This window comes from Accipiter gentilis, chromosome 16 (genome assembly GCF_929443795.1).
Source record: "Accipiter gentilis chromosome 16, bAccGen1.1, whole genome shotgun sequence".
NCBI lineage: Eukaryota > Metazoa > Chordata > Aves > Accipitriformes > Accipitridae > Astur > Astur gentilis.
This window is the reverse complement of record NC_064895.1, coordinates 16,560,045-16,585,861: the sequence shown is the minus strand read 5'-3', so window position 1 is coordinate 16,585,861 and position 25,817 is coordinate 16,560,045.

Here is a 25,817-nt window from a genome sequence, read left to right as displayed (position 1 = left end):
TACTACTTCATGAGACAGAAAAAAATACCATTTAGAATTACGATAACATTGGGAACTGCATGTGGATCATTCACCTTGCCTATTTTGTGCTTTTTAAGGTTATCTCTGTTCAGTTCCAACCACAGAACTCAGCAGTACAAAATGTCCTTGCAGGTTAATTGCTTCAAAATGCATTGAAGTCCGGTTTCCATGGCTCTCCTACTCACAGTCCAGAAACTACTAAATGTGACAGTACTTGGAGTATGGTAAAAAAAAGATAATTTCAGTTAACCGTGGCATATTGGAAAAGGTAGGCAGAAACTCACTGTTGACTAGCTTTTGTAGTCCTGAAAATAATAAATTTAGCTTGATCTTTTAATCACACTCTCATGATTGTTTGCACTTTCTTTTTAGAATCATAAAATAAGAGAATAATTTGGGTGAGAAAGGACCTCAGGAAGTCTCTAGCCCAACCTCCTGCAACCAGCCTGCTCAGGGCTTAGTCTGGTCAGGTCTTGAAACCTTCAAGGCTGGAGAGTGCACAACCTATCTGGGCAAGATCATATTACAGTAGATCCTTTAACAATAGATCTCAGTAGACTTAAGTAGATCCTCTAAATCCTCTAAACCCTTTAGCAGGACATCCTATTTCTATAGAAACGTTTTTTAGCTAGAAGGGGCACAATCCAAACAACTACTCTAGACCCTGGGATCTTAGTATATTTATACCTCCTCTTCATCTAGTTACCACATGCCTGAAGACATCTGAAGCTTTTATTTTTCTTTACTGAAAGGATGGGAAACCCTAGAATTAGCTCTAAAGTAAGGCCTTGCACATAGACAGCTAACACAGTGCGGCTCCTGTGTGGGAACTTGCTCCTGGGTGAAGGGAACTTGCTCCTGGGTGAAGCTGGAGCTCCTGCTGTTCAGTAGGCTTGCTTCCATGCCTGGTCTACTCTGGGATCTGGGCTTCCAGACCTGGAGAAGGGTAGTTAGGAAGAGAATACAACACTGTTGAAAGGCAGCACTACACTATAAGAAAATGAAAAAGCCAGAGCCTGGACTTGAGGGACTTCATGGTATCATAACATTTACATGGAAAGCAGCTTTGCTTTTATTAAAAGGCAAATTTGCTTTTGTTAAATGGCCTGGTACACTGCTATAAAATCTTGCTTGAGTCTCATGGTGCTGAAGGTTGACCCTGTTTAACTTTGTTTAACAATTTTTAATGTTCTGTGATGTAACCAGCCATGGAGCTGCTAAAGATTTTAGTTTCATATTTTTTCCACCAATGGATAAACACAGGATAGGCCTTAAAGGAGTACTACCAATTATTTGTTCCATGTATTTCACTGAAGTGGAAAGTTTAGCAGACCAAAATTTTAGCGATTCAGCCTAGAAGACATGGGTAGAATTAAGTAAGCCTAGCAAGAAGGCATTGGGAAGCAATGAAGAAGCAAGACCTCCATTATTTCTTCTGTAGCTGATTGAGATTTTAGTACATTTTAGTCTCCTTTTTGGGTACACAGTCTAGGAATCAATGGTCTGATACATAGACATGCTAAGCATTCACAGTTTCAAATTAAAAGGACCCATACTTTGAAACTATGAAATTGTGTAGATGTGTAGATGTGTACATTTACGTGTAGATGCGGCACTTAGGGACATGGTTTAGTGGATGACTTGGCAGTATTAGGTTAATGGTTGGTCTCAATGATCTTAAATGTCTTTTCCAACCTAAATGATTCTATGATTCTATGTAGTGCTAAATGCTTTGAAAAATCGAGTTGTAATCATTTCATACTGGACACCCAGAGATAACATTTTTGTTAAAAATTAAAATTTTAATTGCTCATTTTCATATGAAGGAAAACCTTCCCAAAGCCTTCTTAAGGTTTTATCTTCCTATCCCCTTGAGAGGAAGTTATCTTCTCCATTCATAACAGTGGCATGTTGGTATATATGTTCTCATGCATGAGTAAGGAAAGTGTTATACTGAAATTTATAAGGATGGGCATTATAATTCTATATTCCAAGCATGCTTTGAACAAAATGTCTCAAATAAGGCATACTGGCTATGCATAAAACAGTGGATACAAAAAGAAGTGTTGAAATTACCTTCATTTAAAGGGAGCAGCAAGAGCAGGACTGGTCCATGAAGGAGGTGAGCCAGGAGCTGAGGGTGACAGGCTGGGCACAGTTCTGCAGGATCTGAGCAGGACCAGGTTGATGACAGTGACAAGTTCTGCCTACAGTCCCAGAGCAGGCAAGGAAATGAGTCATGCCTTGAGTCCATCCAGTCAGCAACAGCAGAAGACAGGTCCAGGGACTGGAGACAGTGTGACCTATAACATGGCTCCAGGGTCTATCTAGGAAGATCAGCTGGGACAGCAGGAAGCACAGCCCACATTACTGTACAGCTTATGCTTGCTAATTTTAGGGTTTCCTATCCTTTCATTAAAGAAAAATAAAAGTTCCAGACAGCTGGTCACGGCCAGTAAGATCTGGAAGGGCCCCCAGGTCCCTGACAAATGGTTGTTCTGTGAGTGGTTATCATGTGGCCAACTTCTGGCTCACAAGTGATTGTCCTATTTGGCCAGATGAGAAAGTGGTCTTATTGAAATATGTCCATGTTACTAAATATTCTTTCAAAACTTATGAAAACATTGGAATTGACCTGAAGATGAACAGTGATGTTAATTCTGGCGTTTGCTAACTTCAAACCTGCACTGACAATATTTATTTCCTGGCATTGATTTCTTAAGATAATATTTAAATGAAGTCAAGTTTTTTTTCCTTCTTTTTGTCTTTTTTTCCCGCCTAATTCCACTGCCACCCCACCTTGAGTTCTGTAAGCAATTAAGTTTTGAAACTGAAAAAAAAGAACAAAGGAAAGGGAATTAGAGCCTCTAGGAATCAGGTGTGATCTTCACATCATCTGAAAATACAACAGATAAGAATTGTGTCCAAGAAGGAGGCATTTGATTTTGTAAAACCTCTGATTCTTGCTTTTAATGAAACAACTAAAAATACTAGGACAACACTTCACACCTTTATTTTGGTTTACGTGTCCCTTTGCATGGGGTTGAGGAGTGCCAGATGAGAGGAAAAGAAATTCTTTAATCTTCAATATTGGAAAAAAGATGCAGAGAGTGTGGTGGGTTGACCTTCACTGTTTGCCAGGTGCCCACCAAGCTGCTCTATCACTCCCCCTCCTCAACAGGACGGGGGAGAAAAGTATGATGAAAAGCTCATGGGTCAACATAAGGACAGGGAGATCACTTAAAGATTACCGTCACAGGCAAAACAGACTCGACCTGGGGAAATTAGTTTAATTTGTTACCAATAAAACAGAACAAGATAATAAGAAATAAGAACAAAACTAAAAACCACCTTTCCCCCACCCCTCCCTTCTTCCTGGGCTCAACTTCACTTTTGAATTCTCTGCCTCCTTCCCCCAAGCAGCACAGGGGGATGGGGGATGGGGATTGCGGTCAGTTCATAACACATTGTCTCTGCCATGCCTTCCTCCTCATGTTCTTCCCCTGCTCCAGTGTGAGGTCCACATGGGAGACAGTCCTTCATGACCTTCTCCAATGTGGGTCCTTCCCATGGGCTGCAGTTCTTCAGGAACTGCTCCAGCGTGGGTCCTTTCCACAGTCTGCAGTCCTTCAGGAATGGACTGCTCCAGCATGGGTCCCCCATGGGGCCACAGGTCCTGCCAGGATCCTGCTCCCATGTGGGCTTTCCATGGGGTCATGGCTTTCTTCAGGGTACATCCACCTGCTCCAGCATGGGGTCCTCCCTGGGCTGCAGGGGGACAGCCTGCCTCACCGTGGTCTTCCCCACAGGCTGCAGGGGAATCTCTGCTCCGGCGCCTGGAGCATCTCCTCCCCCTCCTTCTGCACTGACCTTTCATAATTCTAAAAACTTGCAATTGACAAATATTTCACCTTCTTAAAATTCATGCTAACATTTATGCTTCCCTATTTTCCTTATTCTCCTGAAGTATCCAGTTTAATAGTGGAACTAATTTACGAACCTTGCTTCCCTGTTCTTTTTTCAGCTTTTTCCTCTTTCAACCTTTTCTTATATAGAGCATTCTAAGTGGCATTTCAAATTATGTTAGACAAAGAGCAGTACCATTGATTACAATCTACACAAAGCATAAACTGACTAAAAAAGAGAGAACTGTACCCTAGCAAGCATTTATACTTAGTTGAATTAGGGATGGAGGAGGCTTATTTGGGTGTGCACAAACCATATCACTTCAGTATCACCTGTAATAAATGTTTTGACTGATATTGTGTGTATGGGTAAAATAAAGAGCTGGTGTTTTCTAGAAGATCAAGATACCAAGATAACAACAACAGAAAAAGAACAAGATGCCAAATGAACAATACCAGGAACATTAAAAGAGTAGTAAAAATTAAAATCTCAATGTATGTTCACACAATAGTTGCAGAAATGCCTCAGGAAAGCACATCAGTCTTCACTGTTCTGGCTAAACTATGGTCAGTACTCAGAATAGCAATGCTAAAACTAGATCAGATTTTTTTTTCCAAGCTTTGCCTAGTCATACTCTGAAACACTGATCAGTGCCATCTGAGAGTCCCATTACTGTCTCAGCTCATGACAGGCAAAGGAGGAAGACACATCTTGCAGGGTAAAGTGCATTCAAATTGTCTTTCACAAGAAATGTGTTCTAATTTGGGCAACTTCAAAGTAGTGGATTTCCTGATACTGATATTACACACACACAGACATGTACATTCACAGAAACCTACCACATTAAAATAAAAGGTTGCATATACCATTTTGGACTTCTCAGAATGAAGACTGCTTGTTCTCATTCCTCTTCTGTGGGATTTCTGTGGCTGTGGCTACAATTTTGTAGACATACTTCAAGACTGATAAATTTCATTATATTTTTACAGTTCTTAAATGCTTTTGGCACCGATTGGCTTTCTTACAGAGTATAAAAATATATAAATTAATCTTCCTCTTCTCCCTGTGAATTATGATATATTTTTTTATCACCAAATGCTATTTTTTTCCACATGATTGGCATGCCAGATAGACCTACTTGGGAACAAATCAATTTTTTTTTTTTTTTCCTAAAGATATTAATTTTGAGGCAAGCGTAAAGAATATCAACATAGAGGGTTAAATTATTGGAAAAGCTATAAGCAGCTGACAGTGGAACCTTTTATTGCTAAATAGCAAGTAGGCCTCATAGGCAGAATGTGATAAACATGAATCCTTCAGGATATACAAAGCAAGGCTGAGAGACAGATTGACAAGAGTAAGTTTGATAAAGAGTAAGTAATAAAACTGATAATAAGAGAGTTAAGCTAGAATTTTATACCATCCTCTTAACTACCTCCAAATCATATCTAAGTATCAAAAAATGAAAGTAGAAATGAGGAATTTTTAGCATAATGCTTTAAGGAAAACGCAGTAATCCTCTGCAAAAAGACCTGAAATAAAATAACTATACTGAAAAGTAATTATATGTATATATGTGATGAAAGATTATAAGGATTCAAGACAATTTGTGGGTTTAAGCACTTAACAATTTTAGGATCACTTTAAAGAGATGACTAAAAATACAAGTTACACAAAATAATTTCAGTACTAAATAGGCTTTCTCAGAAATTAATGAGATTTTTAATTGACTTCAAAAAAGAAAGATGAAATTCTCAATGGAATAGTTAATAAGACCACTGATTTTACTAGAAAGTTATAAAGCATCTGACATCTGGATATTTGTAGAGCTAAAGCCCCTTACCATTTGCTTGGCTGTTTTTCATGGGTTCTCTGGTACTAGGACATGTGATTGTAAAGTTTATGTGATGAGTAGGTGGCAGTGCATCAGCCTCTGAGCCATACTTGCTTTAGAGTAATACTGCTCACAAAAAAAAAAAAGAAAAAAAAGAAAAAAAAAAAAGAGTATCCTCATGTCTTGGTTACTCTAAAATCTCAAGGCTTTCTACAGATCATCAGTAGATTAAGTGGACTCTTCCTCAAAGCATCAGTTCTATGGACAACTGCATTCATAAATCTTCAGGAGCACATGGCAGTTGAAGAAAACTTCTGTGCATGTTTCAGCTTGTTTTCCTTAGTTCAAACAAACCTTCTTGACTCCATATCAGTCTCTTGCTACATTGCTCGCAACCTGGAGGTCTGGGTTTTCTCTCTCCAAACTTGGAGCCTTTGCCATTTCTCTAGCAAGCTTTCTGCTCCTGGCATTGTATCTTTTCTTTCTCCATTAATAGTCAGTGAGAGACCCTTTCTTTTACAAAAAAAAAAAATCCTCTGTTTTATCAGGCAGGCATTGCTATTACTGATTAAAGGATAGATTTGAAAACTGGTATGTGAAAGAATTATCATGTCTTTGTACAAGGATATTCTATTTAAATTAAGCAAGTGCTCTCAAATTTGGTTAAGTACTAGGTACAAGAATTTTTCCAGTGTGCCTATAGATTCTACTTCAATATACAGGAAGAAGCAGGTAATTGTGCCCACATTTAAAGTGCAGTGTATAGTCTAAAGTATAAAAAGAGAATTACCAGTCTCAAATACAACTAAGGCACCTGAAACTATTCCCAAAATCATGCCAATGGAGGCTGCTTTCTTTTTTTTTTTCTGTAAAACAGATTAAATTCTAATATTAAACCCCCTGGAGATCTTTCTGGCTCATAAACTTCTGTTTCATCAGTTGGCTAAAGGTGAAAATATCACATTCCTCCTACTCATCACAGATTTACAGGTGAAACATATTAAAGAAATTCTGTATTTTCAAAATGTCATTAAGGATGGCAGAAATTAAACCTGTTCTGAGGAAGGGCTATCTCTGAACCTTTAATGTTATCTTTCAACATTTTGAATGAAACTATTATGGTCTTTCTGTCCTCACTAATAAAACAGAGAAACATTTCTTCTAGCAGGCTCACCTAATCATGCAATTTTTGTTTATTTTATCTCAACCAAGTCTCTGTTCTTTTCTAAAACTACTGAACTAAATAGGTGACTGTGAAATAACCCTCTCGCTCTTTTAAGTTATGTTTTATTATTTTAATGTGTGATTTTGCAGACCCTAAAAAACATTCCTTTCTTGCTTTCAAGACCAATAATGAGTTTGTCCATGTTTTAATGATTTAATTTAAATGTAAAATAAAAGTTTGAGTATAAATATTTTTTCCTAGGCCTGAACAGGTTCACATATAAGAAAAGGTGAAAGGGAGGACATTCATCTTTGGGACAACATCTGCAAAACTGAAAAGTAAAGGTCCTAAAAATTTGTGTACCTCTTTAAAATTAATTAAGAAAATAAGTGAAAATAGGTTAGCAGAATAGCTCATAAGGACAGATATCAGTTAACTCTTTCTGGCAGCTTTAGAAACATTTTCAGTTCAAACTATTTGAAATCTGTTTGCGGTATGGCTTTAATTCCACAAATATTAGTATTTTAGACTTCTGGTGAGCCATTCAAACACACAGAAAAGTGCTTCAGGATATGGACTAAGGCTTAATGATAGTATTAAAGGCTTACTTTTGTTATTGTGAATTGGTACATTTGGTACCTCAGTTTGGACTGTTGTTTTGTGCTGCTAAGCATTCAGGCATTATACCAACATCAGATCCCACTATGCTTTGTCCCAAAAAGCCACTGAATTTGGGATAAGCAATAAAATGAAAAAAACCCATTGTAATCATGACCACCTAAATATGTTGGCCATTCTAATCAAAACCGTTAGCTAGATAATGTGAAAACAGCCATAAAAGCAAAAAGCACACTTTACAACCCTTTAAAATTATACTCATAAAAGCAAATACATTGTTATGTAAACTATTAAAGCAGAAACAAAGCATCTGAGGGAATATTGTCATAGATAGCAGTATAGCTAGAAGGGGATTTTTGTTTTACTTTGTATATCTGATCTTACCAGATGACTAAATAGTGATCAAAATGCATTCTTTTTTTTAATCCTTTTCACATCCAAAGTAGTTTTTCCTGGAGGTTTCAGTTTCATTAGAATCTCCTTGGGAAATCAGTGTTGCGATAGTGGTTAGACTGACTTTATAATCTGGAATGTGATTGTCACCTTCTTAATCAATAAATCTACTGTTCAACTTTTATCCGCTTAGTAACAAGAACAAATTTTTAAACTTTTTTAGCCCTGCTGTTCTAACAGACTTTATGTGTGCTGGATTTTATTTTTGTCTCCTGGTGTCCATCATCTGAATTATTTCCTAAACTTTAGCTCCAAAAACAAGCTCTAGTTGATTATATCTGTGCAATCCCAACTACTTCAATTATTAGGTTTGTAGATGGACTCTAACAGGATTCTTACAAATGCACTTTTCACAGGGTAGCCCACTTTCCCCAGTGGGAAATTTGGGGCTGGGTGTAGACTGCCAGAGAATGTATTATGTATCCGTAATAATTTGTCTTTGCACTTAGCTGCATTAACGCTTGTAGCAATGTGAGCTTTCCTGTCTATAAGGAAAAGACACACTAGGATCCAATGGCAAAAAAATTTAATTGTAAATTCTAATTTAAATTTAAGGTTCAACTGAAAGTAAGGGACCACTTAAATAGTTTATAAGTCAGAATGGTTACTCCTCCACTAGTAGTAGTAGTAGTAGTATTTTTTAATTCTCTGCTGAAAATTAATGCATGGAAATTCTGTAATCTCTGCCTTAAAATCATAGAATAGTTTGGGTTGGAAGGGACCTTTAAAGGCCATCTAGTCCAACCCGCTGCAATGAGCAGGACATCTTCAACTAGACCAGGTTGCTCAGAGCCCCGTCCAACCTGACCTTGAATGTTTCCAGGGATGGGGCATCGACCACCTCTCTGGGCAACCTTCCCAGAAGCACCTTCATTGTAAAAAATTTCTTCCTCATATCTGGTCTGAATCCACCCTCTTTTAGTGTGAAACCATTACCCCTTGTCCTATTGCAACAGGCTCTGATAAAAAGTTTGTCCCCATCTTTCTTATAAGCCCCCTTTAAATACTGGAAGGCCAAATTAATGTCTCCCCTGAGCCTTCTCCAGGCTGAACAACCCCAACTCTCTCAGCCTGTCCTCACAGGAGAGGTATGCCATCCCTCTAATAATTTTTGTGGCCCTCCTCTGGACCCATTCCAACAGGTCCATGTCCTTCCTGTGCTGAGGACTCCAGAGCTGGACACTACTCCAGGTGGGGTTTCACCAGAGCAGAGCAGAGAGACAGAATCCCTTCCCTCAACCTGCTGGCCACACTTCTTTTGATGCAACCCAGGATACGGTTGGCTTTCTGAGCTGCGAGCGCACATTGCCGGGTCATGTCCAGCTTTTCATCCACCAGTACCCCAAGTTCTCTGCAGGGCTTCTCTCAATCCCTTCATCCCCCAGCCTGTATTGATACTGGGAATTGCCCTGACCGATGTGCAGGACCTTGCACTTGGCCTTGTTGAACCTCATGAGATTCACATGGGCCCAGTTCTGAAGCTTGTCCAGGTCCCTCTGGATGGCATCCCATCCCTCAGGTGTGTCAACTGCACCACACAGCTTGGTGTTGTCTGCAGACTTGCTGAGGGTGCACTCGATCCTACTGTCTATGTCACTGATGAAGATATTGAACAGTACTGGTCTGAATACAGACCCCTGTAGGAAACCACTTGTCACCGGTCTCCATCGGGACATTATGCCATTGACAACTACCTTCTGGATGCGACCATCCAACCTTTTCCTCATCCATCAAAGAGTCCACCCATCAAATCTGTACCTCTCCAATTTAGAGAGAAGGTTGTTGTGGGGGACTGTGTCCGAGGTCTTACAGAAGTCCAGATAGATGACATCCGTAGCTCTTCCCTTGTCCACTGATGTAGTCACTCCATCATAGAAAGCCACTAGGTTGGTCAGGCAGGACATGTCCTTGGTGAAACCATGCTGGCTGTCTTGAATCACCTCCCTGTCCCCCATGTGCCTTAGCATAGATTCTAGGAGGATCTGTTCCATGATCTTCACAGGCACAGGGGTGAGGCTGACAGTTTGGTAGCTCCCAGGGTCCTCCTTTCTACCCTTTTTAAAAATGGGTCCAATGTTTCTCTCTTTCCAGTCACTGGAGACTTCACCTGACTGCCATGACTTTTCAAATATCATGGAGAGTGGCTTAACAGCTGTGTCAGCCAGTTCCCTCAAGACTCTGGGATGCATCTCTTCAGGTCCCGTAAAGTTATGTATGTTCAGGTTCCTCAAGTGGTCATGAACGTGTGGGAAGGACTTCTCTTACAGTGGGAAGGACTTTGCTCCCCCAGTCCCCATCTTGCTGTTCATCCACTCAAGAGGTGTGGGAAGAGAGGTTGCCAGTGAAGACTGAGGCAAAAAATTGTGCAGTACCTCAGCCTTGTCCTCATCTGTTGTTACCGGTTTGCCAGTCCTGCTCATTGGCGGGGTATGCTTTCTTCAACCTTCCTTTTCTGGCTGACATACCTGTAGAAGCCCTTCTTATTATTCTTTGCATCCCTTGCCAAGTTCAGCTACAGCTGTGCCTTGGCCTTCCTGACCCCATCCCTACACAACTGGACAGCATCTCTATATCTTCCCGGGATACCTGTCCCTGCTTCTACTGCCTGTGCATTTCCTTCTTGCCTTCTAGTTTGACCCTCAGGTCTTGACCCGGCCATGCTGGTCTCTTGCCTTCCTTTCCTGATTTCTTACACCTGGGGATCAAGAACTCTTGCACTCTATGGAAAGTGTCCTTAAAGATCTGCCAGTTCTGTTCTGCTCCCTTGTCCCTGAAGGCAATTTCCCAGGGGGTCCTATTGGACTAGCTGTTACTGACTATTAAAAGAAGCCAGCTTGGATAATAACAATACTCCTTTTGACTTCATAATTTATAAATATAATATGAATAGTATGAATGATAAGAACAGAAATATTTTTATAATTGGAAAATGGGTTTATAATACCCCCATTTGCACTACACAATGCAACAAGTGTATTTTGGGTCACATAACAGAAAGGTAATTGTAGAAGTCTCTTGCTTCTTTCATAGCTACATCTGGTTCTGAGCGGGAGAATTCCTTCTCTTACAAGAAATATTGGTGGTAAAATTATGAAGCTTTTCAGGCACTTGGATGCATACACAGGATGTATGAATGCATTTTTTCAAACTTAGCACTCTGTCATTGTGAAACTTGGGAAATAACATCTTAAAAATATCCAGACTCTTCTGCTAAAATTGAACTTAAGCATTTATTTTTGTTTGTTTGTTTGATTGGTTACTGCTCTTTTTTCATTTAAAGGCAGATGCTACAGAACCAACAGTTATACATCAGTTTCATCCACTGGCTTTGGAGAATTATTCCTAGTCCTTTTTATTGTGAACTCAGTTTAAGACTGCCATTCATTTCAGGATTTTAATGTAATGTAGAATATTTTTGTTTCTTTCTTTGTTGTTTTCGGTGGGTTTTTTTTGGTTTGGTTTGGTTTTTTGGTTTTTTTTTTTTGTGTGTGTTTGTTGTGGTTTTCAATAAAAATTCATTAAAAGGTACCATTTTAATGTCTTTGTTGTTACTTGCCTCCTGGGTTCAATTCTTTACATCTTTTCTCCTACATTCCTCCCTCTTCTCAAATGGTGCTTTTCTTTCCTGTTTTGCTACCACAAGTGAGTCTTAGGCAAAAAACCGTTAGAAATGAATTTTGTTTGGAGTAAAATTTTGATGCTTTCACCATTATTCTTACTACAGGTCCTCAGTTATGTCTAAATGTGTCCAAGGTTCACTAGCTGCCTAGTTTTACTAGTAGTCTTTGTAGAGGTAACAGGAATGTGATACCATCTGGTTCATTGTGCTGATTTTGGCTGAGGTAGAGTTAATTTTCTTCATAGTAGCTAGTATGGGACTAAGTTTTGGATTTGTGCTGGAAACAGTGTTGATAACACAGGGATGTTTTCGTTCCTGCTGAGCAGTGCTCACACAGAGCCAAGGCCTCTTCTGCTTCTCACCCCACCCCACCAGCGAGGAGGCTGGGGGGGCACAAGGAGTTGGGAGGGGACACAGCCGGGACAGCTGAGCCCGACTGACCAAAGGGATATCCCCAACCATATGACATCAAGCTCAGCATATAAAGCTGGGAGGAGAAGGAAGGGGGGGATGTTTGGAGTGATGGTGTTTGTCTTCCCGAGTCACTGTTACGCCTGATGGAGCCCTGCTTTCCTGGAGATGGCTGAACAAACACCTGCCTGCCCATGGGAAGTGGTGAATAAATTCCTTGTTTTGCTTTGCTTGTGTGTGCAGCTTTTGCTTTACCTATTAAACTGTCTTTATCTCAAACCACGAGTTTTCTCACTTTCACCCTTCTGATTCTCTCCACCATCCCACTGGGGGGGAGTGAGCAAGCGTCTGGGTGGTGCTTAGTTGCCAGCTTGGGTTGAACCATGACTCCTAAAAAGGCGCCCAATGTGTGGCTCAAAGGATTCAAGATAATGACAGATTTGATTGGAATGTGCTAGATCAAATTTATAGCTGTTATTGCTGTTTAGCTATTAATTGCCAGGCTACTGTGCTTGCCATGGAGCTTGCTTGCCTTACTGTATATTAGTGTCTAGTGCTCTTTAGTGTTTTTTTTTTTATATATCATCTTACTGTGCTGTGCTTGGGAACATTTTGATAACAGCAATGGCGATATGCCTGGGCTGGCAGATGGCCAGGGCATCACAGCTGTTTCTGTGCTGCTGTGCTGGACAGGCTGGGACTCAAGTGTGAACTCAAGTCAAAGGGACCATGATGAGTCCACGTGGGAGCAGGACACCCCAATGTCTGTGGCTGTGGATAAGCCCATGCCAGAGCAGGTACATCTAGAAGCGACTGTGGCTGTGGTTATGTCTGTGCCGCAGCAGGTATACCTCTGAAGGGATTGTGGCCCTATAGTAAGTCCATGCTGGAGAAGGTACACCTCGAAGCGTCTGTGGTTGTGGGTAAGTCCATGCTGCAGCAGGTACACCTTGAAGCATCAGTGGGTGGGCATGAGGTCATGCTGGAGCACCTCAAAGCCTGTGGCCATGGATAAGGCCCCGACAGAGCAGGTACAGCCCTGGAGGGACTGGAGCCGTGGGTAAGGCCGTGTTGGAGCAGGTTTCCTTCTGAAGGGGCTGGGGCTGTGGGTACGGCCACGCTGGAGCAGGTGTATCTCTGAAGACATTGTGGCCCATGGAGAAGGCTACGCTGGAGCGGGTGCACCTCAAAGCGACTGCGGCTGCGGGTAAGTCTATGCCGCAGCAGGTATACCCCTGGAGAGACTGTGGCTCACCGAGAAGGCTCCACTTGGAGCGGGTACAACCCTAAGGGACTGCGGTCTGTGGGTAAGTGCAAGCCGGAGCAGGGGCAAGGGGAGCAGTTCACTTCAATGTTAAACGTGATGGTCTGGTCCAAAGGCACCAGGGGTGGAGAATGTGATGGAAATACTTTTAAATGGTTGTAACACAGGGTTTGAGTTGCACATTATAGGAATTACTATAGCAGGAACCACCTGAACCAATGGAGAGGAAGCCTTAGAAGAAGCAGTGTAGCAGTGACCCAAGCTGAGCTGTCTTTGGTGCGTGACAACTTCACACAACACACCACCTCTCCCGTCCTGAGTGATCATCATAACAGATAGAGCTCAAAGTCATGGACTAAATGAACTCAATGGACATTTTATGGACATTTCACAGGACTGGTCCATAGCCTAAGGAAATAATATCTGTGTATTGTATCAAAGGATGGGAAGGGTGGTGGTGGTTAATGAGGATGTATTGGATAGTGTGGGACCTGAGCATGATGTAAATGGTATGGAATAAGGGGTGGAGAATGTGCTGGTTTTGGCTGGGGTAATTTTCTTCATAGTACCTAGTATGGGCCTAAGTTTTGGATACCTGCCTACTGATGGGAAGTAGTGAATCAATTCCTTGTTTTGCTTTGCTTGCGTGCACAGCTTTTGCTTTACTTATTAAACTGTCTTTATTTCAACGCATAAGTCTTCTCACTTTTCCTCACCCCACCTCGGGGAGAGTGAGTGAGTGGCTGTGTGGTGCTTAGTTGCCAGCTGGGGTTAAACCACAACAGTGTCCAAATGTGTCCAAGATTCACTAGTTGCATCGTTTTACCAGTAGTCTTTGTACAGGTAAGGGGTATGTGATACCATCTGGTTCATAACATTATCTGGCTAACGGCTATTCAATATAAAAGAAATAACAAATAACAAGGAAGGTGACAAATTAAACACAGCAACTCAACCATTAAGGAGCAGGTGATAATGAGACAGCAGGTAAGACTGGAACTCTTCAGCCCCTGACTGAGCAGCCGTGAGAAGAACCACTTTGGAACAGCTTTCAAGGAGGTCGGCCTGAGCTTTGTAACTGATAAGAATGGGGAAGCATGACAACCATGAGTATTATGGGATGTTTGAGGGGGCTTAGCGAAAAGGCCAAAGACAGGGAAGGGGAGGGAAAGATCAGGGTTGACCAGGGAAGAACAAACTTTGGAAAAAAAAAAAAAAAAGAAAAAAAAGAAAAGGAATAAAGAGCCCAGTGCATGTAAGCAGGTTGCAGATAGCTACCCTTCTCTGGCCATGCCTTGTGCCTGATCACTGCAGTCTATGTTATCTGCTTATGAAATCCTTAAGTGGTTTTTTTTGTGTAATCTCACTCTGTGTCTTATCTGAGTGCTACAGGGTCTAAGCACCCACAACTGGGAAAGGTGCTGCAAGAAATCAAGCTCATAGAACTACGTGCCAGCAACTGGAGGGACCGTGGTGTGTTTACACCTTCCCAGTGAATTTAATCCTCTGTGATTGTATGTATAATTCATAAGCTAATATCAAGTGGTGAGTAGGAAAGCTGCATACTGGGTATATGGGCCAGGATCCAGGCCTGGACATTAGGCAGGCTGAGAAACTTTGCAGTTATTGAAGTTATCCATAAATATGCATGTGCTTCTGAATCTAGACAGTGTGGGCATGTGTGTTTTCACTAGTGAACCTCCATCCTGACCACTTGAAGAGGGAGAAGGTGAACTGGCTATCTGTACATTTGTTTTATGTGAATTCTGGTGGTCTGTCTGTCTGTCTGTGATACAAACACTCAGCCTTGCTAGTGGCCGAGTATGAAAACAGGAACATCAGCCGGGACAGCCAGCATGCCCTGATGGGCTTCAGCACCCAGGCAGGAGGAATTCCCAGGTCCAGGGGCCTGGGGAATTTGGTAGCTACCCATAACAACCTGCACGGTGTAAGGTTGTCCCTGGCACAATGATATGAATTTGGGAGAAGAATTTAAATTAAGCTCTCTGATAGAGTTGGAAGTATGGAGGAAGCAGGAATACCAGGTAAGCACCAGAACAGTGAAGGACTTTGCTTGGATTCATAAACATGTAAAATATCAACTAGAAATAAACCACATAATTTTTTGCTGTGGTCACATTGCTCTTGAGACGTCTGTGATACCTGACTCACTCTCAGAACCTGTTGCACATAACTTATGATTGAAAAAAAAGTGACTTTCAAAAGAAAGAGGTTTTCAAAGTCTGTTTTTATTTTTCATTGTTTTGCAAGGTTTTAAAAATGATCTGTTGCTGCATGGTTACAGTACTGTTTGTTGTTTTTTATTGCATGTTGTCAAGAGTGTAACAGGTCTGCTTTAAGACTGCCAATTCCAGTGTTGAGACTGACTTACAGTAGCCCTTTGTTTCTAGGATAATACTGCAGTATCTAAATGAAGGTGTTTAAATTCTGTGGTTCAAAGTCAGTGCCTTTTTTTTTTTTTGGTGATCAAAACAACATTATTTTTCTCTCTAATTCAAGTTTCACTTTATGAAGTTTTTTAAAGTTCCTTTATGAATCATCTGTAAGTATTCATATGAAAAGAGGGGAAGAGGAAAGCAAAACAGACAGGCACAAAGATATATGGTAACGTCAGGGGAGTGGTCTAAAAATAATTTAAGTAAGTTGACAATTGAGCTTCATTTTCAGCTTGCAACTTGCCTGTATGCATTGTCTTCACCTAGAAAATGAAATGGACCTGGGAGATACTGAGCAGAATGTCAAAATTGAGTCCGTGTTTGGCAGGGACCTAAACAGAAAGGAAACCCTAATTTGACTAAAACATAGATCAGAATAAAAAAGACATTATGGAGTCTTTCAGGCTAATGAGATCACATCCACCTGGTGGTTCTCTGCTACAAGGCCACTGGAGAGCAAGAAATGGCACATGGGACAACATTGACCAGATAGATAAGAAAACATTCACATTGAAAACAACTTCAACCTGAGAATTACAAAATTACAGGCTTGCCACAGATGAAAAACTGTCATCCAAGGATGATATAGGACCTAGACTGCTTTGAGGGACTGCTTTGAGGGAAACAGAATCTAATACAGCCAATAAATTTTTCAGGACAGAAGTCTTCATCAGATAAAAGTCTCTTAATCTGATTTTTTGTTGTTGTTTAATTAGCAGTAGTTGGTAGAGTAAATTTCTGCTTTTCTTTCACTTTAACAATGCTAGTTTCAAAATCTGACACAGAACACAGAGGGAAATTTAGGGATTATTGCAAACTTACCTCTGAAATATAGCTATTAGCAAGACCTTCGCAGTCATAGTGATAATGTATATACAACAGATTTTCTTGGTATGATATTATTTGGAAAAACTGTATCTAAGACACATTTGCTTTTGCAACTGAAGCCACATCTTTATATATGTCTAAGAGGACTGTTGCCTTCTTTGAAATATAGACAATATATTTTGGGTTGTTCCTGGAGTGAGATTGGCTGAAATAGGGGTGAGGACATGATAATTGCATATAAATGTAAAGGTCTAAGAAATGCTGACTTATGCTATCCTGTTTTCAACAAAATGTATGTGTATGAGCACAAGCACCTAATAAATGTTGGTTCAATATGTGGTAATATTCTAAATGGAAGCAAGAGGTGCTAAGCTTATAAATGTATATGACATCTCTAATAAAGATTCTGACTTATATCCTTTAGTCTCTCCAGTGAAAAACAAGCTAATAATGAGTACGATATTTGTAAGGATTTTTCCACACCTATGATCACCTCCTGATTCCCCTTGACAGTGCCTTTTCAATGCATTAACTGATACAGACTTGTTTTTTTGCAAAAGAACCATTTTTATTATAGGAAATATCAATGCTGCTCAGAAACTAGAATAGTAAAGTCAACCTATCCTGCTCTGCTGGGACTGCATTTGAACCCAGCCTAGACTAGCAAAATCGTGACTAATTTTCAGTAGATGTTTTCAGCTGTTACACTTTGGACTCTAATCTAAGACTGCTGGGGTTTTTACACCAGTCCTTGGCCTTGAATTGCAGCAGTTGGTTTTGTAGTAGGTAGAATTCCTTTTTTTAAAATGGAAGTATTAAGAGTTCAGAATTTAAAGGTCAGAGGAGACATGGATACATTCACTCTTTTTCTCTGGCCAATACATCCTACAAAGACAATCAGTCATCACAACCAGTTATCAAGTTTTTGCTTATCTACAGGTTATTTGGAGATCTACAGAGTGAAGAGCACTATTTCATTCTTTCTTGTCAGGATCCATGAAAAGTAGGCTGCAACACTGATATTAACCATGTTTACTACAACAGACTTATGTAATCTATTTATTTAGCTTGTTTCCCTATGCCCAAGACTATATGGGTTACTGTCCAGAATACAGATCTCTCTCCTTGGACTAGATAGGGAGTCTGTGTTAGATATCTAAATTTTCAGGGCTAGATTTAGGTATGATGATTCCAAATTCAAGACTTTTGACAAAATCCATATGGCAAAATTGTTTTAGAAACCAAAACAGAGCCCAAAATGTCCTGTTCTACAACCGCTCTGCTGAAGTTAAGATTCAAAATTATTTGCACAATCCTTTATTTCAAATACACAGTTGTAATGCAGTCTTTTATAAAGCCTTTTTATCCTTAGGAAAGTAAAGAAAATGGATACACAATTTTGTGAGTAGTATCCAAGACTGAATATAAAACAATGGAGTTTTGCCTTAATATAGTTTATTTTAATTTAGACAGAGATGTACAGTAGTGTAGAAAAATTTTAAACACTGCTGTAGCATGTTATTAACTTTGTCTGAACAATAGTCCCATCAGAGAGAAAAAGAAAATCCATTTCTTTCATAGAGGCAACCCATCTTGAATCTGCAAATGCTTAGCCAGCCAGCTCCCTTGCAATTTTACAGTTGAAATTAGAGAATAAATCAATATATCATCCTTCAACTGTCAAGTGTATTGTAGACATTTATAATGAGCATGTCCATAAAAGAAAAATATTGTTCTACTTCATTTCTATTAATGACATTTACTTTGATAATAAAATAAGAATTGCAAAGCTTTTGACAAAGACAAAAATAAAGGAGTGTGGTATACAATGAAAACATATTAGACAAAGACCAGGTCAGATACCTTTGACCTTCTGAATTATCGTGCCTGTGACCCCCAACATCCAAAAAGAGTCTTGAAATCAATCTCTATCAGACTTACTGCCAAGACCAAAAAATCAATCCACCCAAGGGATACTGTGAAACTTTGAGCCATGGCATGTCATAAAGGTCTCACAGCTTAGAGAAAATAGGTCAGTTCAGAATCACAGACAGGGTGAACCTGGAAGTTTTCTTCCAGTATTCCTTTAATAAATAAATTAATTAATATATCTAGTCATGGAGTTTTACTAATTAATTTTGCACAATTTTGTCATTTGTTTGTTTGGTTTGGGCTTTGGAGGTTTTTTTGGAATAATACCTAGAGTAGGAGGAGGGAAGGTAATTTAAAGACGGGTAACTTACCTGGGACTATTCTATAAAATGAGTCATACCTTTTATGTACACACGATAGGGTATGTCATATACAATCATATAGCTGGGGAAAGTGGGGTTTGGCTGGTGTTTTTTGGAGGGGTGGCAGTTGATCTGACTGCATCCATGGTGCACTTCCAGCTTTATACTTCCAATTTTCATCTCATAGATGAGAGTGAGGTGTCCTTAAAGTCCCTCTCAAGCACAGATTCTTCAGATTCTCAGGGACCGAAAGGAAGGAGGGATTGTGCAAGCAGTTATACAAAATATCTCTAAGCACAGAAGAAACTGTTGGGAAGGAGGAGGTGGGGTGTTTTTTGTGTTCTTGTTTATTCTTGTTGCCATTAAAAGCACTACAATACTTACTTTGCTAAAGATCTACAAGAATTTCCACTGCAAATGGTGTAACTAAAAGTACAGCAAAGAAGCTCTGTTGCTTGGACTCTGACAGACTACACCTTTGTTCTGATGGAGGATTGTCTCTTCACCATTTTGTAATCAAGGCAAATACAGTCAAGTCAGCAGCCCCACTAGTTTATTCGTGTGCTGAAATACCCAAACCCTTAGAAATCTCAGTTATGGATGCAGAGTTATGTTGTCCTCTGAAATTGCCTAAATCTGTCAATATAAAAAGAAAAAATATGCACAATGGTCAAGAGGACTTAATTTCTTCAAGTGTCAGTGTCATGTCTTCACGTGTCAGACAATCTCCTTGGGCATGTGGGTTAAACACAATGTTGAGTGGTAAAATGTTTCTCTTATAAATTACAGGCAGCTGACTGCAGCTGTGCTTTGAAGAAATCTGCCACCACTGGTGACAAGCATAGTGCTTGAAATCCATGAGCTAGTTTGAAGACATACAGCAAACAATAATAATTAGAAAAATATTGGGAATGAATAAATAACATTTCAAGACATAGAACAATGTGCGTAAATAAAAAAATAGCCTAAATAACTCACCATGAAGAAAAAAATGCTCTGCCCTGAGGTGGCTGTGAAGAACTTGGAGAGATTGGCATGTCCTGTTTGCAGGCAGACAGTAGATGCTGAGGTATAAAACTACTAGTAACCCTTCTGATACATTACTGAACTTTTCTCCACCTCTGGAACTTGTACAGCCATACATTTATATATATAGTGAGAGATAGATATACATAAACAAACAAACACATTAAGTCTGGGATATGGAACCCTGTATGGTAAGTGAAGCCAGTATGTTTGTATTAAAACCTGTGTGCCATTTTGCCATAACATTTTTTCTTTTTGTCATGGAAAGCATATTCTTTTCTATTATTTTATTTTACTATGGTTAGAAGGTGAGCTTCTTAAGACTGGCAGAAGATTGTTTTCCACAAACATTAGAGAATGGAAAGATTTTCTCAAGTGATGCCAGTAAGTAATCTGAAAGCAAAAAAAAACCCATTTGACTCAGACTGTAAGTAGAATTTATTTTATCAGATTTGTTTAATAATAATAAAGTTCTTATTATCAATTAGTGCTTTGTTTAATATAAATCAATCTGCTCCAGCTTCCAGAGACATTGGCTAGGAATTCTGATGGGCTGCCATTTTGCTGAGAGTCCAAAAATATGTATTGACAAACCTTGGCTTGGCTCCCATTTCTTTTTCTAGCATGCATAAAATGGCAGATAAGCTTTGGATGCATTCAAAAGAATAGAAGAAACCAGAAGCTGACAGAGACAAAAATAAATGAAAAAACATGAAGGCACAGAGCTAACAAAGCATCCAACTCCAGAAACCTCAGAGAATAAAATAAGGTAATATATAGGAAGAAATAGAAGGCAACCTCAAAAGATTGTATTTTGAGTGCTCACTTGTATAATTTAATGGCAACAAAAGCTTGAGAGTCAAGGGCGTTGGTACAAAATTTCACAAATATCAAGGCCCCCCACTCGGTAGTATACATGCCTGTTATACAAAAGCTTTCCTGTAGTACAGTAAAGAACTGGGGGGGGGGGGGGGGGGGGAATGGCAAGGAAGTTACAAAGCTGAGACACACACTATGTCTTTTTTCCATGGTCAACAAAAACCCCAAGTTATCACTAGGTCTTTAAATGTGGAATTCATCTTCTTTGTTAACATTTGCAGCATCTCAGGCTCTATTTATATTTCAAAATGAAAAAGAATACTGATTTTCATTAGTATTTAAAAACATATCTTTAAAATCCTGATAAATAACTTCATCCAGTTAACTTCCCTCTTTAGGCATGTGTTTTAACATTACATGAAATTATTAGACTAATATGTGAAGAAAACATGTGCTGCAATGTGTTTATATACTTTATTGTGCAATCAGCACATGTGATAAATAAACAGCTAATACTGGTCATGAATAAAATGCAAAAAATTCTAAATTAAATTGATAGTTTCACAGTCTGAAGTAGTTTCTTTGTGCCCTCGCAGCAAATCATAAATTTCCAGCTGACAGAAGTGTTAGGAAAGTTGCTTCAGTTCACTGTGGGTTTTTGCAAGAAAACAAACATAGCACATGTTGTAAAGTAAGCTTTTGCTGAAATTAAAGCCATACTTCCATCTTTGAAGGCTTTCATCTACCTTTCCTCTGGCAGACTTTTTTTTTTTTTGTCACTACATACTTCATCTTTAGCCACATTAATTTTAAAGAGGGGTCCTTTAGCTGTTATTATGAATTTGTTGTATTACTTAAATAATCTAATTTGCCAGTATTCAGAAATTTCTTCAGCAGAAAGGCTTTCCTTAATTTGATTCAGTACTGCTATATCAACTTTAATTTTAATACTGCTTCTCAAAGTTAATAAGAAGAAAACTCTTGAATAACCCCGGGTACTTAGCTCGTATTAATAAAACTTCTTCTCCTTCCCTGTAGGGACAGATTTAATATTTATTACTTTACTGACACTGCCATGGGCAGTAAGTATAATGTCCACTTTTTCTGAGACATGACAGAGTTCAATGGCAGTTCAGAGAATTCCCAGTGTCACATTACTAATCATCACACTTATTTTATTTGCATTACAAATGTTTTCTTCATTCAGACTGCAGAAATTAATGCAGGCTGAACATAAATGATTAAACTTGATGTAATACCACTATTTAAATTGTAGATTGTAAATTGACTATCTTATTTCTCCCCAGACAGTTGCAGGTTAAGAGATTACTATAAAGTTTCCCCCAAATTAAGTAACAAGTAATGAATTTACAAGTATAACACCTGACAGCACCACATGTTATTACATTATCTATTACTTCCAGTTGAAAATCTCTTTTCTGAGTTTTTCTCAAATTTTCCAAACTAAATCACCTGGTTCCAATTTTCCATTCCTAGTATGTGTCTCAGGTTGAGATTTTTGAAGGTTTTCAGTGTTCTCTGTGTGTGTGCATGTATGTGTTTTCAGAGACAAGAGACAAACAAAAAAAAAACCAAACCAAAGCCAGGCATCTTAAAAAGATCATGGTGAAGTGGAAATCATTAGATTCCTCACTTGTAGTAAAATGGACTTGCAATTTGGCATTGTGGTGTTCTTTAACAAGCTATAAGAGTACTTTCATTTTCATGTTGTGGTGTTCTTTAAAGGGGGATGTGTGGCTTTGTTTCTTTTTCTTTTCCCATGAAAAACTTTCAATATTTGGTCAAGTTACACTGTTTGTAATCTATCATTAAAATTAGAAATCCTGTGTTGCATATGTTCGTATACATTCATTAAAATGGATTAAGTCTCTAAATACTTCTTTTTTTCTTCTGTAAGTATGCATCATGCCATCCCTGAGGCATGCTCAGGTGTGATCTGGGAGAAAGTTAGTTGGCACAAGTGAAAACTATGTTAACAATTTTACAGCATGGATGGCTGCAGACCTGTATTGTACCTGTGCCATAGCTCTGTACCATCTACTACTATAGATATCACATGGTATATAGATGTCAGATGGTATATAGATGTCTTGATGGTACTCCTGCAATATTATGTATGAAGACATCTGATACAAATACAGAATAGAGAAGAGTTGGAATGTAGGAGGGAAAAAAGCAGATACAGATTGTATGACTGGGCTGACTAGAAGAGGGGGAATATGATATGAATTATGTGAAGAAAAATGGAACCATATCAGAAAGAAAATTAAAAACTATTAAAGGGATGAAGAGCAAAATCCACCATGTACAGACTGGAGAATACTCATCTAGAAGACAGAGAAGAGGGGAAATAGACTAAGCAAACCTAGGACCTGCATTATAGTTTATATTTTTTATAAGAAATTTCTGTGTGCAAGCACACTTTTGCAAGGATTTCAAAATGGTTAGTAAAAACTGAGGAAAAAAAAATGAGCAATAGGTTTCATCTCAGCTAATTGTAGTCATCAAAAGAGGTGCTTAGTCCAAATAAGTTGTCCTAGGTTTCCTCAGCACTTGATGGGTGGAAAACACTGCAGACAGTCTCTTAAGATAGTTACCTGAGGTAGTGGAGTACAAAACACTCTCTAGAAATGCCAGTCCTGACCAGCTAGGAAGCTTGACTTTCAGTCTTCTAGGTGACTAAAATTTGATGGGATGAATCTGTCGTGGTTTAACCCCAGCCAGCAACTAAGCACCACGCAGCCGCTCACTCACTCCCCCTCCACTCAGTGGAATAGGGGAGGAAATCGGGAAAAGAAGTAAAACTCGTGGGTTGAGATAAGAATGATTTAATACAACAGAAAAGAAGAAACTAATAATGATAATGATAATACTAATCAAATGACAACAGTAGTAATAAAAGGATTGGAATGTACAAATGATGCGCAGGGCAATTGCTCACCACCCGCCGACCGACACCCCGCCAGTCCCCGAGAGGCTATTCCCCGCCCCCACTTCCCAGTTCCTATACTGGATGGGACGTCCCATGGTATGGAATACACCGTTGGCCAGTTTGGGTCAGCTGCCCTGGCTGTGTCCTGTGCCAACTTCTTGTGCCCCTCCAGCTTTCTCGCTGGCTGGGCATGAGAAGCTGAAAAATCCTTGACTTTAGACTAAACACTACTTGGCAACAACTGAAAACATCAGTGTGTTATCGACATTCTTCTCATACTGAACTCAAAACATAGGAAGAAAATTAAGTCTATCCCCGCTGAAACCAGAACAGAATCACACCTATTGGGTAAAAATTTGGATACAACAAAGACACGCAAATGGGTATATTTTAGAATAAAATGTACAGGACACTAAATAAATTTGTGCCTGGGTGCATTTTCCTGTCTTGTCACTTAAATATCTGACATTTTTAGGTGGAATATTTTTACTTGTTAGGAAAATTTGGTTCAGATGAATTGATACTGGATTTCTTTTCATAAGGAAAAGTCCACTGCTGTTAATCTTTGAAGGCAATTAGCCAGCTATCTAGAGTTACATTTTATATTAGCATTCTTGCTCTCTGTATTGGTTTTGTGTGGCAAGGTTTTGGTAGCGGGGGGGGGGGGGAGGGGGGCGTACAGGAGTGGCTTCTGTAAGCAGCTGCTGGAAGCTTCCCGTGTTCGAGAGAGAGGGAGCCCATACCAGCCGGCTCTGAGACGGACCCGCTGCTGGCCAAGGCTGAGACAATCAGCGATAATGGTAACACCTCTGAGATAACATTTTTAAGAAGGAAAAAAATTGGGACAGGGAGAAACAGCCGCCGGAGAGAGGAGTGAGAACATGCAAGAGAAACAAGCCTGCAGACCCCCAGGTCAGTGCAGAAGGAGGGGAGGAGATGCTCCAGGCGCCGGAGCAGAGATTCCCCTGCAGCCCGTGGGGAAGACCCTGGTGAGGCAGGCTGTCCCCCTGCAGCCCAGGGAGGTCCACGGTGGAGCAGATCTCCACCTGCAGCCCAGGGAGGACCCCACGCTGGAGCAGGTGGGTTCCCAAAGGGGGCTGTGACCCCGTGGGAACCCCGCGCTGGAGCAGGTTCCTGGCAGGACCTGCGGATCTGTGGAGAGAGGAGCCCACGGAGCAGGTTTTCTGGCAGGACTTGTGACCCCGTGGGGGACCCGCGCTGGAGCAGTGTGCTCCTGAAGGACTGCACACCGTGGAAAGGACCCATGCTGGAGCAGTTCGTGAAGAACTGCAGCCCGTGGGAATGGCCCACGTTGGAGAAGTTCGTGGAGGACTGTCTCCTGTGGGAGGGACCCCACGCTGGAGCAGGGGAAGAGTGTGATCAGCCCTCGTCCTGAGGAGGTGAAGTGGCAGAAAATAACGTGTGATGACCGTAAATCCCATCCCTGTCCCCCTGTGCCCCTCGCGGGGGTTGGTAGAGAAATCCAGGAGTGAAGTTGTGCCCGGGAAGAAGGGAGGGGTGGTGGGAAGGTGTTCTGAGATTTGGTTTTATTTCTCATTACCTTACTCTGGTTGACTTGTAATAAATTGATTTAATTTTCCCCAAACTGAGTCTGTTTTGCCCGTGACGGTAATTGGTGAATGATCTCTCCTGTCCTTATCTGACCCACAAGCTTTTTGTTATATTTTCTCTCCCCTGTCCAGCTGAGGATGGGGGAGTGATAGAACGGCTTTGGTGGACACCTGGCATCCAGCCAGGGTCAACCCATCACATTCTCATTTTTATTTTCAAGAGACAGATTTTCATTTACATACAGTATTTTATAATTGTAATTCAGATCACAGAATTTAAATTAAAACCAAAGAAGAATGCAAATAGTTTGAGTTCTGAAGAGGGCTGAGATGAGATGCAAAGAAATCTTTATCAATCCATGTTCATCAATGCATGTGCTCTTTTAAAAGAAAGATCAGAGGTGAGATCAGGAAACCATCTCTAAGCATTTCTGAAGACCACAAAAGCAATAAAGTACTGAAACAAATTTCAGAGCTTTATTCTGAACCACAGATGTTTCAATACTATCCTAAAAGTTTGACCCTTGTATTATGATCTCAAACTTCTCACAAATTGAAGAGAAGCCTTGCACTTCCTCCAAAGCCACAAAGAAACAACTATCTCATCAAAATACCAACAAGAGCTCCACTGCCCACGTA